The sequence below is a fragment of the Piliocolobus tephrosceles genome, chromosome 2 (genome assembly GCF_002776525.5).
Source record: "Piliocolobus tephrosceles isolate RC106 chromosome 2, ASM277652v3, whole genome shotgun sequence".
Classification (NCBI taxonomy): Eukaryota; Metazoa; Chordata; class Mammalia; order Primates; family Cercopithecidae; genus Piliocolobus; species Piliocolobus tephrosceles.
The window spans coordinates 30,555,813-30,572,472 of record NC_045435.1 but is presented as its reverse complement, the minus strand read 5'-3'; the positions used below and the strand labels follow the sequence as shown (position 1 = coordinate 30,572,472).

At 37.3% G+C, this 16,660-nt stretch overlaps 1 protein-coding gene across 15 annotated transcripts in view; it reads left to right on the top strand.

Moving 5' to 3' along the window:
• The window catches only part of ZBTB20 (zinc finger and BTB domain containing 20), an 821,902-nt gene that overhangs the window by 694,334 nt on the left and 110,908 nt on the right, over nt 1–16,660 (top strand). For 2 of the 15 annotated variants that reach the window (XM_023213764.1, XM_026456676.1), the window contains exon 1: nt 11,680–11,824. The exons of 11 other annotated variants lie outside the window; for them this stretch is intronic. The gene's annotated coding sequence lies outside the window, so the exon portion shown is untranslated. Of the gene's footprint in view, nt 1–6,864; nt 7,207–11,679; nt 11,825–16,660 lie in introns of those variants that run through there. 2 more of the 15 variants (XM_023213756.2, XM_023213671.2) reach the window with 2 other exon arrangements.

The following is a 16,660-nucleotide window of genomic DNA, read 5'->3' as shown; positions in this document are numbered from 1 at the left end:
AGTTACATTTCTAACAAGTTTCTAGGCAATGCTGATGCTGCTGGCCCGAGGACTACTCTTTTATGAGCACTATCCTATAGAATGTATGCAGTAACTGAATGGCAATGACACACTAAAGCAAAAGAGTCTTATTAGAATAAAGTTTGAATAGGGGCTGGGTGCAGTGGCTCACACTTGTAATCCAGCACTTTGGGAGGCCCAAGTGGGAAGATCATTTGAGGTCAGGAGTTTAAGACCAGCCTGAGCAACATAGCAAAACCTCATCTCTACAAAAATGTAAAAATTAGCCTGCCATGGTGGCACACACCTGTGGTCACACCCAGCTACTCAAGATGCTGAGGCTGGAGGATCCCTTGAGCCCAGGTGGTTGAGGTTGCAGTGGGCTGTGATCACACCACTGCACTCCAGCCTCGGTGACAGAGCAAGACCCTGTCTCCAAAAAAAAAAAAAAAAAAAAAAAAAAAAAAAGCAGGGGGAGGTTGTTTTTGTTTTTTTGCCTAGACTGCCTCATGCTTCTTTTTTGTGACCTCTGTTAAGAAAGCTTAGAAAAAAGTGTGGGATGGGGGTCTAGCAAGAGCGCACTCACTTCGGAATGAGTTTAGGTCTCTGGCACTCAAGAAATGGACACTGAAACCCGTCTCTTTGCTTCTAACTAGAGCTACTGTTGTAGATTAACTTGGAGATACAATTGCCAAACCACCAGTGAAGAGTTACTATAAGACAGGACGTAGGCAAATGTGATTAGATGGATCTGCAGCCAACTGATCAATTAACCAACAAGCATTAGATTGATTGGTTTATGTCAACTTAGAAGGAAGCTCTTAGTGTCAGGAGAAAAGACTCTCCTTGACTTATCCTAGTCAATATTTTTCTGAAGACTGGTAAGAGTTCTTGTATCACAAGCGCAGTTTGAACCAGTAAGGTAATATATCTGCTAAAATAATTCTTTTAAAGGGCTAAGAAATACTTCAGCTGTGTTGAAAGATTATGTCCAGATCAAGGTAGCTGACGGTCCCTATGTTAATTTCTTATGGCTGTTATAACAAATTATCACAAGCTTGGTGGTTTAAAACAATGCAAATGTATTCTCTTACAGTTCTGAAACCAGAAGTCTCAAATCAGTTTCACTGTACTAAAGTAAAGGGGTTGGGAGGGCTGGTTCCTTTTAGTGGCTATAAAGGATAATCCATTTCTTTGCCTTTTCTATCTTTTGGAGGACCCTGCACTCCTTGGTGCATGACCCCTTCTTCAAATAACTCCAACCTCTTGTTTCTGTCATCACATCTCCTACTACTACTCTGATCCTCCTGCCTCTCTCTTATACGAACTTTTGTGATTACAGTTAGAGTCCACCTAGAAAATCCAGGATAATCTCCTCATTTTAATAGCCTTAATTTAATCATATTTGCAAGACCCCTTTGCCATGTAAGGTACCACTCAAAGGTTCTAGGGATTAGGACATGGATATCTTTTGGGGGGCCATTCTTCAGCCTACTATAGTTCCTTTGTGGTGTGTTTATCAGACCACATTAGGAATATTGTACCCCTTTCTCAGCACCAGGATTTAAGAGTTCCTTCACTAAAATATATCCAAAAGAGAGGGAATCTGGAGTCAAGAGTATAAAAACCATCTTTCGAAGTATGAGTGAGAAGAGTGTGGAACCAGGGACAGACAGACTGGGTTCCAGCACTAGTTCACTTCTACCAAGTTTTTTACCTTAAGCTTGTCAGATAAAATCTCTCTGCCACTCAGCTCTTCTCTGTAAACTGAGAGAACCAGAGAGTTTCCTAAATACCTTCTGCGTCTATAAAATCTGTCAGGCTGTTTCTAAATGGCATGTAAAAACCAAGTGCTTACTATCTCTAATATTCAAGATAAATCTTGTCCACTTTTCTTTTGAATTCAAAATTCACTTAAATTTTGAATTTAGAACTTGTTTTCTAAGTACTTCTTGCTATAAAAATAGTGGCGATACTATGAAAATAACCAAAACAAGTGCTTTTCACTAGCTAATTCTTAAATACTATACCCTCAGATATTATTTTCCAAACATCAAATCACTAATCTTAGGATAAAGTATGCCCCTTTTACGTGTTGAAAACTTGACACACAGAAAAATTTGTATTTACACATGAAGAACGAAGAGAATTAAACTTTGTTGCTTCCAGCTTTTCTAGGAGATCATCTACCACCACGGCAGGTGTGGTGCTGGACAATACATTAAATATACCAGGTAGAATGGAAAGACCTTGTCTTGGAAGAGCTCAGTCTCAAGGAATGAGTAACTAACCGGAGGGGAGTCACTGAGAGACTGCTGTCATTATTACGGGGGTCCGAAAGGTGAGAAAGGGCTGTTTTATATATTTACTGTGGCTTGTTCTCAAATAAGAGCATGGGACTTGACCACTGGTTCTGAAAAGGGAATATGGACTAGTTGGATACAAATCTCTCTATAGCTTGAGAGTCATCTTATGAACACCAGCTTTAAATGGTATTTTACAAAGGGCCACAAAAAATGATTTGGAGAAAGTTTATAAGGAGGAAGTCTTCGAGAGCTGAATCAGAAAAGATACTTGAAAGTAAATCAAATTATGAGATATATTGAAATATGACTTTTATTATTACATGCAGAGTATGCATGGAATTTTGAACTAAAAGCTGAAGAAGCAAAGATGTAGAAACCTTCATGCATAGTAAATAAATTAACCCTTTATTCTCTTATTTTCTGTACTATATATTTGATGACTTATTCATACAAATGTACACTAAAAAGACCTAATAAACTATGCTCTACCATGGTTGCATTTACCTGTTCGTGCACATGTTTTAAGCGTATTTTTCTGGGAGTGTTTCTTTAGCATCATGTAGAAACAGTATTTCAAAGGCCAAGAATTCTTTGGAAAAAGGAGAGGGGGCTGTGTCTGTTTATGACCGTCCAACTTTCCTAAGCTTATTAAATTAGGATATGTTGTCCCTTTCTTCTATATTTGAAGATTATTCTAATAATATGTTTGGAGATTTAAAAAAAAAAAAAAAAGCTGCCAAATAAGGCAGGGCTAATAAATGGGTTAATAACTCATTGAAAACCCGTACGTTCAGTATGCTCTACCACTCAGGACTTAGTCTCATTTTCTACTCCAAAATATCAGAGTTTTCATTGATATGTTTTTTATATTGGAAACTACATAGTATAAGAAAATCAGCTTATCATGAGCAGGTCATCAGCTCTGGAAATATCTGCCCATGAGAAAAAAATGTAATTGGAATTCTGTCACCAAGGAAATGTTTTAAAAATCTGTTTATTTCATTGCCAAACAAAAAGCTTCAAATAGTTATCTTTGTTTTGCAATGACTTTAATTCTTTTGCCCATTCATTTATTACATAGCTACTATACACTGATCATTTAGAAAAAAAAAAAGGCACCCTCAATGATTATGCAAACCTTAAATATAACTATATGTTTGTGTATATTCATATGCTTTTTTAAAGAGCACATTTGTGACAGGAAGTGAAGAATGGCATAGTCGGGGGAAAATTAAAGAGACACGATGTAATTATCCGAACTGGAATTAAGCCAATTAATAACCCTTGTGCTAACACTACCCTCAAAGTGCTGAAAATGCCGTCAGATATTTAAATGCCCTGGGTGGTCATGGTCAGCAATCTTCCCTTCATCCATTTTCAACACCGTGCAGGGACATGGCTCACCCTGGTTTCTGACAAAGGACTACACCTGAAGTGAGCTACAGAAGAAGGACAGATTCTATAATTCGAAAATAAGATTCTCTCAAGTGGTTGTGCACAGATTATTACTGATCTCCAATGAAATAAAAATTCTAGTTTTTTTTCATCTGTTCATTCATTCAACACACATTGACTGAATACCTACTGTGTGCCAGTATAGTACTGTGGCTGAGAATGCAGGCTTTAAAGTCAGATTGCCTGGATTTAATTCCCAGCTCCTCACTTACTAGGCCTGTGATCTTGAGGAAGTTATACAATCTTTCTATACCTCAGCTTTCTTATCTATGAAATGCAGATATTGGTAGTACCTCATTCATAGGGTTCTTGTGATGCTAAAGTATGATTTTAAAATGTAAAGTGCTTAGCAGAGTGCTTAGAGCAGACCAATTAGTAATATGTTGGCCATCATTATTATTATGAGCCAGGAAATATAGTAAAATCTGGGAACAAAGAAATAACACAACCCCAGATGACCTAACATCCTTGAAGTTTAGATTTTAGGAATTTAGTTCTAAACTTTATAATCTCTACTGCCAGTACTTTCTAGTAGAGGTCTATATATTAGATCCTTGCTTTGCTATATGCTTTCATGTCGTGAACCTACATGCTTTGAATATAGCACACTCAGCACATCCATAATACACAGTTTTGTTTACACCCTCAAGATACGCCTTCCTCCATGATAACTACCATGTAATGACTAGCTGTGTACTTTATATATGTTTGCTCATTTCATCCTTAAGACAACCCTATGGAACCAATATCATCACCTTTTACAGAAAGGAAAACTGAGGCTCTCAGAGTAGCTGTGACTTTTGCAGTGTTGTATATAAATATGTGTTTGCTCCAAAGCTCTTGTTCTTTTTTCTCCCTTCACCAACGCACATTTACTAAGCACTCCACGACTTTCTTCTGGGCTCTTGCCTATCAGGTACTTTGGGGCTTGCCAAAGGATCTGCCATTATCAAAATCACTGATTCCTTCCCCCTTTCCACATCGATCGACTGTAGGCCATGTGTTTTAGGCAAGGCAGAGCAGCCATTGTCGAAGAGGTTGGTGTGCAAATAAATTTAAATTACTCTGGCTATGACTTCTCTCAGATTACTTGTCTTTGAGTGGGCTCCCAGGTGCCTGACATTTCTTTCGGTTTTCTTCTTTCTCCCTAAGTAGCAACGTTGTTGCTGAAGCATGACTGAGAGATAGTTTTCGCTTTCATACACACCCTGAGTCTTGTTTTAGGGCAAGAAACTTAATCTCTCCAGTAACATCTGATGGCACTGTTCTCTTCATAAACACCTCTTTCGCCATTTAAAAACTAGACCTTCAGTTACCCATTGTTGGAAGGGAATCCTTACTGAACATGATCATATGTGTCCTCAAAAAGATACCATCACTTTTGTGGGCAGGAAAGATAGTTTCCCCTTTTTAATAGCTCATTTTCAATTGAAATATATCGGAAGAGTTGTACACACCTAATTCTCCAGGTGGAAAATCTCATCAGTGCTTTAAAACTACGTAGTATGCTGAAAGACTCAATCTCTTTCACCCACAATGTGCCTATGTTTTAGAAGTGAGGTGTATGAGAAAAACCACATCTTCTCACATGGTGATATATAGCAGATGATGTTCATAGAGCGAATTGTAAATTCAGGGTGAGGTCTTTGTAGATCAATCCACTAGCCTTCATTAGCTTGAAAATGTGACACAAGTTATATCTTGCTGAGACGAGGCCTCTACAATATTATATTTTTCTGCTTTTCTCCAAGAATGAATTAAAGACTTAAATCCCTTTTTCCTAGCGTTCAAAATGGTCTCTTTCTCTCTCTCTGTGTGTGTGTATATATATATGTGTGTGTGTATATATGCACACACATACAGAAACACACATATATAAAGTGGAAATATATTTATGTATGTAATTATATTTCCATTTGGCTATTTAAACATTTTGAAAAATTGGAGGTTTGTGCACTAACTATATATATAGGTGGAGTTATCTTATTTGGGAGGCAAGGGTGATTTTCATACCTGTTGGGCCAGATCTTCAAAGAATACTCTAGGTTAGCTGGCCTGGTGGGCTCCTGGAGTCCTGGTGTCTAGTGTCGACTCTTGGGCCTCAGTTTCCTCTCTGCTAAACTGGGAGGGGCAGAGATTGATCTCTGGGGCTTTTTCTAGCTCTGTATTCTCTGGGTCTGCAAATCGCCTTCAGTGTCTGCCATAGTCTGCCTTGCCAGCTCTGTTTGTCACAAAGATTAATCCATTTTAACTGTACCTTGGAGTGCACCCAGGAGAGGAGGATGGATGGATTGTTTTGCACCTAATATTGCATCAGAACTTTTGCCTTTTTAGATGAGATCGTGCCGTGCCTAAAATCTGTCTGCCTATCTGCCCACTGACTTTGTCTGTGCTGATCCCTTGCCACGGTGCCTCTTCTTCCAGCATCCATCTCCCTCCAAGATCTAGATTCGGCATCCGACTGTACCTGTCTTGTTCTCTGCAGCATCTGTCTGCTACACTCCTAGACCATCGTTAATAAACTTTAATACATTACACGAAAACCCCTAATATGCTGGCACCTGCACATAAATATCTATGGTTCATAAAACTAGGGGAGAAAACTCCATTTTTTAAAGACCTCTATCTAGTGCCATTTGTATTTGCACTTTTTGTTTAGTTGTAAGTTTTAATAGTTCCCCCTTTGAGGATTTGTCAGTACGAGCAGTATTGCTTATCAGAACACACCAACAGTCTTTTTGTAATATTCGCTTTTCCCCTTTGGTTCAGCCGAGCCTGCTGACAGATCATTCAAATTCAATTGTTTTATGTCTAAGCCGAACAGCTAATTAAAGTAGGGATGATTAACCTGACTGGCAGTGCCGCTCTCCCTCTCGCGCTCTCTCTCCTTCTCCTTTTCTCTCTCTCTCCCTCCTGTTCCAATCAGTCTTTTTCTCACACACTCTCTCTCTCCCCGTCTCTCCTCTCTCTCCCTCTCTCTCTCTCTGCCTCTCTCTTCCTCTCTCTCTCTCAGTCTCTCTCTCCCTCCCTCGGTTGGTGTCTCTCTCTCTCTCTCTGTCTCTTGCTCTACTGTTTTTTTTTCCTCTCTCTCTCTCCTAAACGTGGTCTGCTTGCTGATGGCAGAATGGCACTCGGAGATTTGTGCATTGTGTCTGGTTTCCTACGGGCAGGCTGACCCAGTGCCTCCAGGGACTTATCAATAGACCACTCAGAAGAGACACAGACAGGAGAGAGGAGGAGGGGTGGGGGGAGAGAGAGAGAATCAATATCAAGAATAGAAGGAGCTCCGAAGCCATTTTTTTTTTAAAGAAGTATCGGGACTTGGGAGAGGGTGACAAAGAAGGTTTTTCAAAGAGGCAGTGGAGGAGGTTCTAATAAATTTGGAAGGAAACAGTTCCCTGTCTTGGGAAAAGGAGAACTCCTGACTGATTAGCATTCACACCAGGTATGAGATGTTCGCTACCCCTTATCACTGTGTCGCAACCGAGATGGAAAAGCCTTTTTTTTTTTTTTAGGAGACCGAGGGAGCATGTATTTTGCTGTGTTTGTTGTTGGGGGGTAAGAGGGGCGGCGTGAGAAGCTGTGGGCATTTGTGGATGAGAGCAGAAAGAATGGAAGCAGTACAACGGGGGTGGGAAAGAGTATGGAGTATGTTACTGTCTTCCCTGTCTTTGTGCACCCCTGGGGGGTTACCCAAGTTCATTTCTAGCAGGTGGATTTAGACGGGAGTTACTTAACGCTTGACCGCCAGTTTTGAAAAAAAAGAAAAAGAAAAAAACGCTGCTTCCTATGTCTATTAAAGGAAGCTCCAATTTCTCTCTCTCTCTCTCTCTCTCTCTCTCCCTCTTCTCTTTTCCTCTCTCTTCCTCTCTCTCTTCCTCTCTCTCTGCCCCCCCCATTCCCTCTTCCCCTCTCTCCTCTCCCTCTCTCTTCTTTTTTTCCTCTTCTAACCAGACAGCGGGAGGGTTTCTGGCTCCCAGCCAGCCCAAAAGCCTCTAAGTGTTTTGCACTTGTTTCAGGGAGTAGCTGCCCGGGGATTTTTCAGCATTTTCACTAGAGAACAAAGAGTTCTTTACAAAGGGAAGGGTGCGGGGGGGGCGGCGGGGGGGAGTGAGCTTAATGTCTGATATATGTTTTTCTATTTTTATTAGTTTTTCGCCTAAAAAGAAAGAGACAGGAACAGAACATTCACTCTATAAAGACACAAAGACATTCAAAAGAAATCCAGTTATCTTTTCTCCCCATCATCCCAATATATATATATATATATATATATATATATGTTCCTGAAAAAATTAAAAAGAAAAAGACTAATTAAGTTGCATATGTTGCTCTTTTCTTCTCTTTTAATCTTTCCAAATCCAACTGTTCTTATGCTCACTTTATGCTATTTTTTTTCTACTCACAATAAAAGTTGTTCAGGATGCATCTTCTGTTATCATCTCTTTACCCTTTCTGAGTCGCCAAAATCTTGTGGAAGAAAGAACCAAAGTCCATCAAATAATCCATTTGGTGACTAGAACATCTTCTACTTTTGCCACTTGGGTAAAAAGTTAATTATGGAATTTGGGTTCCCAAAATACCAGTGGGGTACATCAGTTCATTCGATCTCACAAGTTTTTGCATCCATCTGTTTAAAAGGGTACCACTTGTGTGACTTGTCAGTTATTAAGAAAAGGTAGTAAGGGAGCAGATATTTGTATTTTATTCTTGTTTCTAATTATGTAAATGACAAAACCCCCAGAGAGATTACTTGCCCCATCTATGATACAGTACTTCAAGCAAAATATAGTCTAGATGGAGATTTTGTCAACGATTCTGATTGCCACGTAGCTTTGTGTTCTCCATTTCAATTTTTGCCTATGCATGTATATTTTTACCATGAATTTGTGTTGTAGCAAACATTTCAGAATGCTTATCATTTTCAAATTAATGCTCCAACAAAAGAAAAAAGAAATCTTATGTGAACTGTATGTGTAAAATGTAGTAAACAATTTTATCTTTTATATATGCTGTACATTTATATCTTTATGCTAATATCCTGGATTTATAAACCCAGGATAATGTTTTCTTTCTGAAAGTTCTCCTCTTAATGCATTTATATGTTGATTGTCACTTAGAAATCTTTTTAAGGTACATTATAGATACAAAACTAAACAAGGGGAACAATTCTCAAGCTGTACAAAAACCCTTAAATATATATTATATACCGTTCCTAACTACAGATAACTGTTTTTGCTAAGTGGAAAACAGCTACAACAGTTGTTTCAAGAATCAGAAACTCTTCTCTCTTTTTTTTCTATTAACTGAAAATAAAATCTATTCATATCCCTGGGAAGGGAAAATGTAGGGGAAAATATAGATATATACATTTTCCATAATTATAGAATGCATTTATGTAACTGCTTCTTAAGGATGTAATACATATCAGGGCAGAGTTTGATGCTTCATCAAAAAACCCTCCTGGCTGGGAGGTGTGAGTGCCTTATGTTTGAAGTAACTTGATAACAAGGAGTCTTTTCGGGAAACCTTACTATGTATGTGTTGCCTCAGTCATGACCCTCAGAGAAAAAACAAGTACTAGGTGGCCAGTGTTAGCACTTGAACTCGCTGAAAGATATTAGAACTAAGGGAACTTTTGGCAAATCCAGAATTTTCCAGGGTAACTCACTTCTTACAGTTACATGTTTTCTTTAGGAAAATTCTTGAATTGCTTTCAGACTTTTCTGTATTTTTGTAGAATTTTTTAATGCTTTTAATACTTCCTAAGGAGAAAAATACTTTTAAAAAGAATGTCATCCAGATAAGAGAAACTCAGTCTTTAAAAAGTTTTATATTGAAGGCAAGAGTTGTTTTGTTTTTGTTTTTGTTTTTTTTCCTTTTTGCTTGTGTTTAATTTTTTTCCCCCGAATTCTTTTGTTGCTGTGGGCTGTTGTCCCTGCATTTTTAATTTTTCATTTGGTTCCCCCCCCCCCCCGGCCGCTTTTTTTTCTTTTTTCTTTTTCCTTTTGGTCTGTTTTTGATGTGACCAAGGGAGTCTTTGAAAGGAGCAGAGGGACTAGGAGAAGAGGCTGTTACTGAAAGCTGCACTAGCTCTTCTTGATCCCAACTCAGGCAGCTCCTATCAGCTAGTTGTGCCGCCAAGAGTACAGTGACAGGTGATAGCTGTCATTCTGGGATTCTTCGTGGATCTGACCTGAGAGTAACACATTCACAGTCGAGGAGAAAAGGGGAAAAAAATAGAGGAGGAGGAAAGAAAAGCTCTTTGAGCTGGAATACACTGGCCCTTTCTTCCTGTAGGCAATCCGCTCCAGTTCTTGGCGACGTGTCCTGCACTATCAGATATCATATGACTTTTTATTTAGATTCCTTTTCGGAGAATGGCCTGTTAGGACTCTGTTTGTTTTCTTTTATTTAATTTCCTTCTCCCCTCACCCACTAGTTTTGCGTATCTGTGTGTGTCAGAGCGTGTGTGCGCGCATGCATATGTGTGTGCAATTTTTATCTTTGTTTTTGTTCTGTTGATCTGATGCTTTATTTGAAGACAAAGCTTTAATTATTTCAGTATACTGGTTTAATTATTTGCCAAAAAGAAACCTCATTCTAGGCTTTTTGGGGGGTACATTTTTAAACACATCCATTAACACATGAGGCTGGAGATCCTAAATGCTTGTTGGTCTGCGCTTGGCCCACTCCCTCACCTTAATTTAACCCTCCCCTTCATCAGCATGCACAGCAGTATAAGTTAGGAAACACCTGTGCTGAGTTGAGAGCGAAATAAAAGTAGAAGCAACTTCTTCAAATTTGCAATCCTAGTTTCACTTTAATAAACTTTTTTTAATCGTTGATTTTTTTTTTTTTTTTTTTTTTTTTTTTGGCACCCTCTGTTAAGCTTGAAAGCATCAGAGATAGTGAACGATGTGTCTGTGGAGCTTTTGTGAGGCCAGCTGAGCACCCTTGGAAAGTAGAGCAGGAGCTGAAATTCATTCAGAGACTTAAGAATTAAGTACGAGATTTAAATAAGATCTGTGAGATCTGCGAGCTGTTCAGGGTTTGGTGATAGATGGTAAAATGGAATGCTTAGGGATATTCAAGGAGGAGAAAGAAATTTCCAACCAGGAACGAAACAAACAGGCATTTCTACTGCAATTCATACTTTAAAAACCTTGTTTTATCAAATTTTTATTTTATATTTCTCAAAATTTAATCAATTGTTATGATTGCCTTCTTTTCCATGCTTGCTATGAAAAACAGATGAATTGTGCTGATATTATTACTGGGTTTCTCCTAAATTTCTGTTATATTTCTTTTTCAATTTTAAAGAGTTCTGATTTTACTTAGCAAAAGAAAAATAAAACTTCTCTAGGTATGCATATGGTTGTATACACATTATTCTTATCTATACATAATATATCCTGTTTATATCAGGATATAAATTTTGTATAGTTACATGCAAGACTGCCTTGAAAGTTCAGATGACCATTACATTCTTTAAACCCATAGTTTTTAGTTTCTTGTTAGTTTCTCTAAAATTGTTTTTTACAGACCTTAAATTTGCAATGCCTTATCATAGCCAGAGGTGAATTTTGTTGAAACTTGGAGAAAAATTTATTCCACCCCTTTAAGCATACCCAAAAAGGAAGAGAGAACTATTTTTCGTTCAACAAAAAATTTTAAAAGCCTTTTTTCCTTCAGCGGAAAACTCCAAAACAGCTTTGTCTCAGAACGTTAAACTTGGCATGGATAAAAAAAATGTGAGTTTTGCTTTGTTTGAGGAAATTTGTTTTTGAAACAACAATGTTATAAATATTTTTAAATTGCCTGCTGAGCATGCGCTGTATCTGACTTTATTCATAGTTTTAAACACACACCAAAGTGCAGTCTTCTGAATGGCCACAGGTAAGGCTGTTGATTTGTGTGATCTTTCGCAGAGGCACTTTCTGTGGGTCTGTTCAGTTTTCCAGAAGGGAAAAAGGCGAGAGCTGAGTTTAGACCTGGACACCTTTCTAAATATCATAGGCAAAAGCAAATTGCCCCATTAAGGCTTGCACATTACACTTAGGGTAAGTACTATTCAACTTTCCTTTTTATAGGAGTTGCCTGCCTTAACTTTTCAGCTTAATACTAGCAGCGTAAATTAAGAAAAAAAATGAACTCAATGAAGTATTTCACTGAAATAGAAAATTTGCAGATTTTAAAGGGTATCTATTGTGCATAAATTTGGGGATACGAGAATTTGCCAGTGAAATGATAGCAGCTCTGTGCTTACAGAGCAAAGATGTGCTAGTCTGAACATGCCTGATCTCATCTGGAATCGAAAGCTAAATCTAGGTGGGCCTGTAATAATACCAGAAAATGAACACATGTATCTTTTGTGCAACCTTTTTTTTTTTTTTTTTTTTTTTTAAAGCTAGTCTTCCAAAGGGAATGGCAAAGAAGCAGGTTCTCCCCTTGCTTAATAAGTAGTCATACTTTGCCTCTGGAGATATGTATTTCCAGTTGTTTTAGTTGTTTTGTTTTGTTGTTGTCATCACTATCGAAGAATATTCTTTCCTGTCAGTGATTATTAACACTTTCCGTTTTTCAGAATGCTTTAACTCTGTTTGATGTTTCCTCACTTGGTTACCTTTCTCAAGTCTGCGATGACCCTCTCAGGCTTTGCAATTCTTATCGATTCTTACCAGAATATACTTACTCATTAGCTGTTTTGTTATAGTTATGGTGGAGATAATCTTGTTTTTCAGGCCTTTATAACTACCCAAACCAATTACCTTTTGAGGTGAAATTTCTCATAGTTATCCTTGACACAGAACTGAACTTGTCTTGAAAAGGCTTGAAGAAAATCCAATTAGCCGTTTTTTGAAAACTGAATATTCTAATAAATGCAAATGAATTATTTTACAAAATACTTATTGATGTGCAATGCTTTTCTAATCTGTTTTTCTTTTCGTGCTTTAAAACAGAACCTGAAAATGTGTTAAAAAGAAAGAAAGAAAAAGAAAACTGCCAGGTTAATAATTTTAAATACCCAATTTAAAAAAATTCTCAAAGTTTGAATTTCTTTGCAACATATTACCTTTCAGTGTCAGTCAGTAATACCTGTGCAGGTATATATATACATTCACACGCACAGGGAAACATGAGTCCACTTTACACTTACATTAATTCTATTTTAATCTACAAGAGAAAAGGTTAGCGTTACTGTAAAACTTTTGTTAATTCATTTTATTTTATTTTTCTATAATAAATTCACTGAACTATTGCTTTTATCCAGTTATATATATACTTAACACCTATTTATAGTCAAATATTTTATCTTAATTTATGAAGTATTTTTGTAAGTCTTATAACGCTGCTGAATTTTATGCACCTATGTGAACGTTTAAGTTTTTTCTGATACAATTTGCTTTGTTCCAAATCTGTTAACTGTGTCAGAAGTTTTTTTCTTTCCCAATCTAAAAAGAGTATGGCCACCTTTTCCTATATATGATATCTATACGTCTTCAGTATTCTGAAGAAGAGACTTTCTAACCTGCAATCTCTTGGAAAGCTTTCAAACAAGTGGGAGAAGTAATCTTTACTTTGCTTCTCCTTGATCCATCTGTTTGCCCTCACTGTACCGCCCGTCACTACCAGCAACCCTGAAAAAAACAACAATAATAAATATGATATGATAATTTTTCTGATCACAGAACCAGGAAATACCAAAGAAAATTGTGGCATATGTAGGAAAATGCCAAGAGCTTCTCCAGTAAGATCAGCTGTTTTTATACTTTTTTTTCCCTTGAATTTTGTTTGTGACTTTTTTGGCTTGCTGAAGCACATCCCCATAATCTTACGAAGCCACAGCAAATCCCCAATGCCACAACAATACTGTGCAGCCGGGGAGAGGCCAGAAGAGCTGATCCTGGGTGGCTGCAGGCTTCCCCAGCAGCGGTGCAAGGCAGGAGGAGTAAGTAGGCTACTCTTCTTTTCACTTCTTACCTAGGCTGCCCAACCTGCCAGGTAGAGATTTTCTTTCTGTAGCTTTCTCTTCAATTGTCTGAGGCATTTCCTTCAACAACCAATGACTTTCTACCTCCAAGAGATGGTTCATATAGCAAAACATCCATTTTTATTTTATATTGCAACATGGAAAGCTTTGAAAATCGGAGGGGCAAAGGAAAGGGGCTCAGGGTATCTGAGAAATATCCAAAATGGCATTAGGCTCAAGGCTGTTTTTTGTGGTTGCTCAGGTCTATAACTTTTCTGTTCTCTCCAGAGCCTCTAAGTGGTTGAAAGTAGTGAATGGGATAACTATAGGGTACACACTATGATCTAACTGATTCAGTAGATGGAGCTCTTCTCCTTAAGTCTGTATTTAAATTAACGTCCCACTCTAGTTTGTGGGGCTCTCTTTTGAGGTGTGTCATACTACACACATAAAATTGAGGCCTGCATAGCTAGAGAAGAGATTTCCTGGTGCTTGTCGAGAGACATGAAGCATTTGTTCTGAAATGCAAACAGTGCAGAGGAGCACAAGGGTGGGGTGGGAAGGGAAATGGAGTTTACCTATCTAAATTTCTCCCTGTGTTTGTTGATATTCTTAAGTGTGAAATTAAATCCTAGCAGTTATTGTGGAATACACTTATTCATTAGCTAATTTGTAAATGTAGAAAAATATATTGCACATGCAGGATTTTGGTGATATTTATTGCAAATCTTCCACGCTATCCGAACTGTGCAGATCTCCTTTCATTTGATTCTGCAAAAGCATCTTAATATTGTAATGCAGCTGTTTCATCTAATTAGTCCAGAGAACCTGAATAAAATGTTACAAGTTCTGAATTGTGACAGCGCAATGGAGGGCAAAGTAGGTGTGTTAGTAAGGTGCCTTTGTGAAAGCCAAAATATTTTCAGCAATAACTGAAATTAGATTTCCGGTATCTGTTTTAATGGGGGAAGAGCTACTTGTTTATTTCTTTTTAAATTAATTGAAATGAATAATTGCCACAAAATTTTTGTCAGTGTTACATTGTTTTCAGTACCAATAGAATAAGTTTGATCATGTCTCTTCCTGGTACCAAGTGCAGAAATATATGTAAACTGTATGTAATAAATTATCTTCCTTACTGGAATGTCTTCTCACAGATTGGAGATATTACTGAATATCTCTTGTTAAATCTTGATAAGATCATTTGGCCAAAGTAGAAATGGTCTTGGCTTTAGTACCAAAAGAAATAGCATTTTTAAAAGACTTGGATTTCCTTTGCATACCACGTGTCTGAGTTTGATACAGTCCAGGAAAATAGAGAGGATGAGACGAAATTATTCCTAAGCAGCCGCCGTAGGCCAAATACTGAAACGGTGCCAACCTGGACCAATCAGGCCGGCTTCTCAGAAGATGCATGCTTTTGTCAAACACTTACATGAAGAAAGAGAGAGAGGAAGTTCGTGAAACTGTATTCGTATGAATATTCTTCACTGATTTCAATAAAGTCCATGGTAATAAATGCAATGATTTTTATTCTCTTGTAAAGCAGAAAATCTGAGTTTTTCTGGGCAGCTAAGGATCTCTAAATGTTGTACTGTGACATCTTTTAAACAAAACTATTCTTTCAAATTTAAGCAAGTGAAAAACTTCTCACAAAGAGCAAAGAGTAAAATTGATGGAAACTCAGAATCAATTCCAAACCCATTTCTGGCATGATGAGAATAACATTTGTGCTGTGTTTAAAGTAGTTTAAAACAAGAAAATGATAAAATGATCAATATACTTAAAGCCAAAAATAACCAGGAGAGAACAATCTGTAATCCATTCTCAGTCCTGAAACCCTACACTACTTATTGAACATAAAAATAAACAACTATATCTTTTATAAGGTGGCACTGCAAACCTTATAACATATAAACAGCAATGATGAGATGCCAAGCTTTCAACCCTTTATTTAAGCTATGTGTTTAGAATGTAGTTGGGCAAAAATTCCTGGACTTAAACTATTATGCATTTATTTATTTGTACATACCATGACCATAAAAAGAACAAACATTAAGGAATATACTGATTGTCACAGTGAACTACATTGCCACCTTACAGTTTATGTACTCTGTTTATTTTAAAAAGAGAAAAGGTTTTAACTACAGCAAAATAATATTTAAGGTTAGAAAGTCAGTTAATTGGTCAGTGTGGAACAGATTTAATATTTCTTTAAAAATACCTCGACTCCTGACTAATTTATTAAATTCAACACATACATAAATAGAAATCATACATATTTTATGCTTATTGCTTTAATGGATTGTTTTAAAAGACTAACTTGACACTAATAAATTTTGAACCTGTGGATTCAAGGTCAGTGAAATGTTGCTGTCCAAGTTTACAGAATTCTCTCTAGACTTAAGATTTTGCTCTAATAAATAATTTTCTTACCAATTTTTCAGAGTCACTTGACTGGGTAGGTATTTATTGGTCAGATAAAATAAAATTGTCCATCTAGATTTTTTAAATTCTAGCTGAAGAACTTAAAATAACAACAAATTGCACAGGCAAACAGTTTCATTGAACTGAGGTGCTGTAGGAATGATGGTAATTCTAATGAGCACTGTGACGAATGTAACTACAATGAAGCACGTTTGATTACATCAGTAAGAGTGAACTCAATGGGCAAGGTCAGAAGGGTGAGACATAGAAGTCATGACAGAGTGGGGGCTAATGATTAAAGTTATGGGAGCTATTTAAAGCCTATAGCTGGGTGCAAAATTAACTGATATGGAAAGTAAGAGTCAATCAATTCTAAAAATGGACAGTACTTTTTCCTATAGCATATAATTAACTGTAGAATTTACTGTTGCAGGGATTTCTAACAACATCATAAGCTTTGGTTGCCCAGTGTGATAGTAGTTGTAAAGAGCTGTTATGC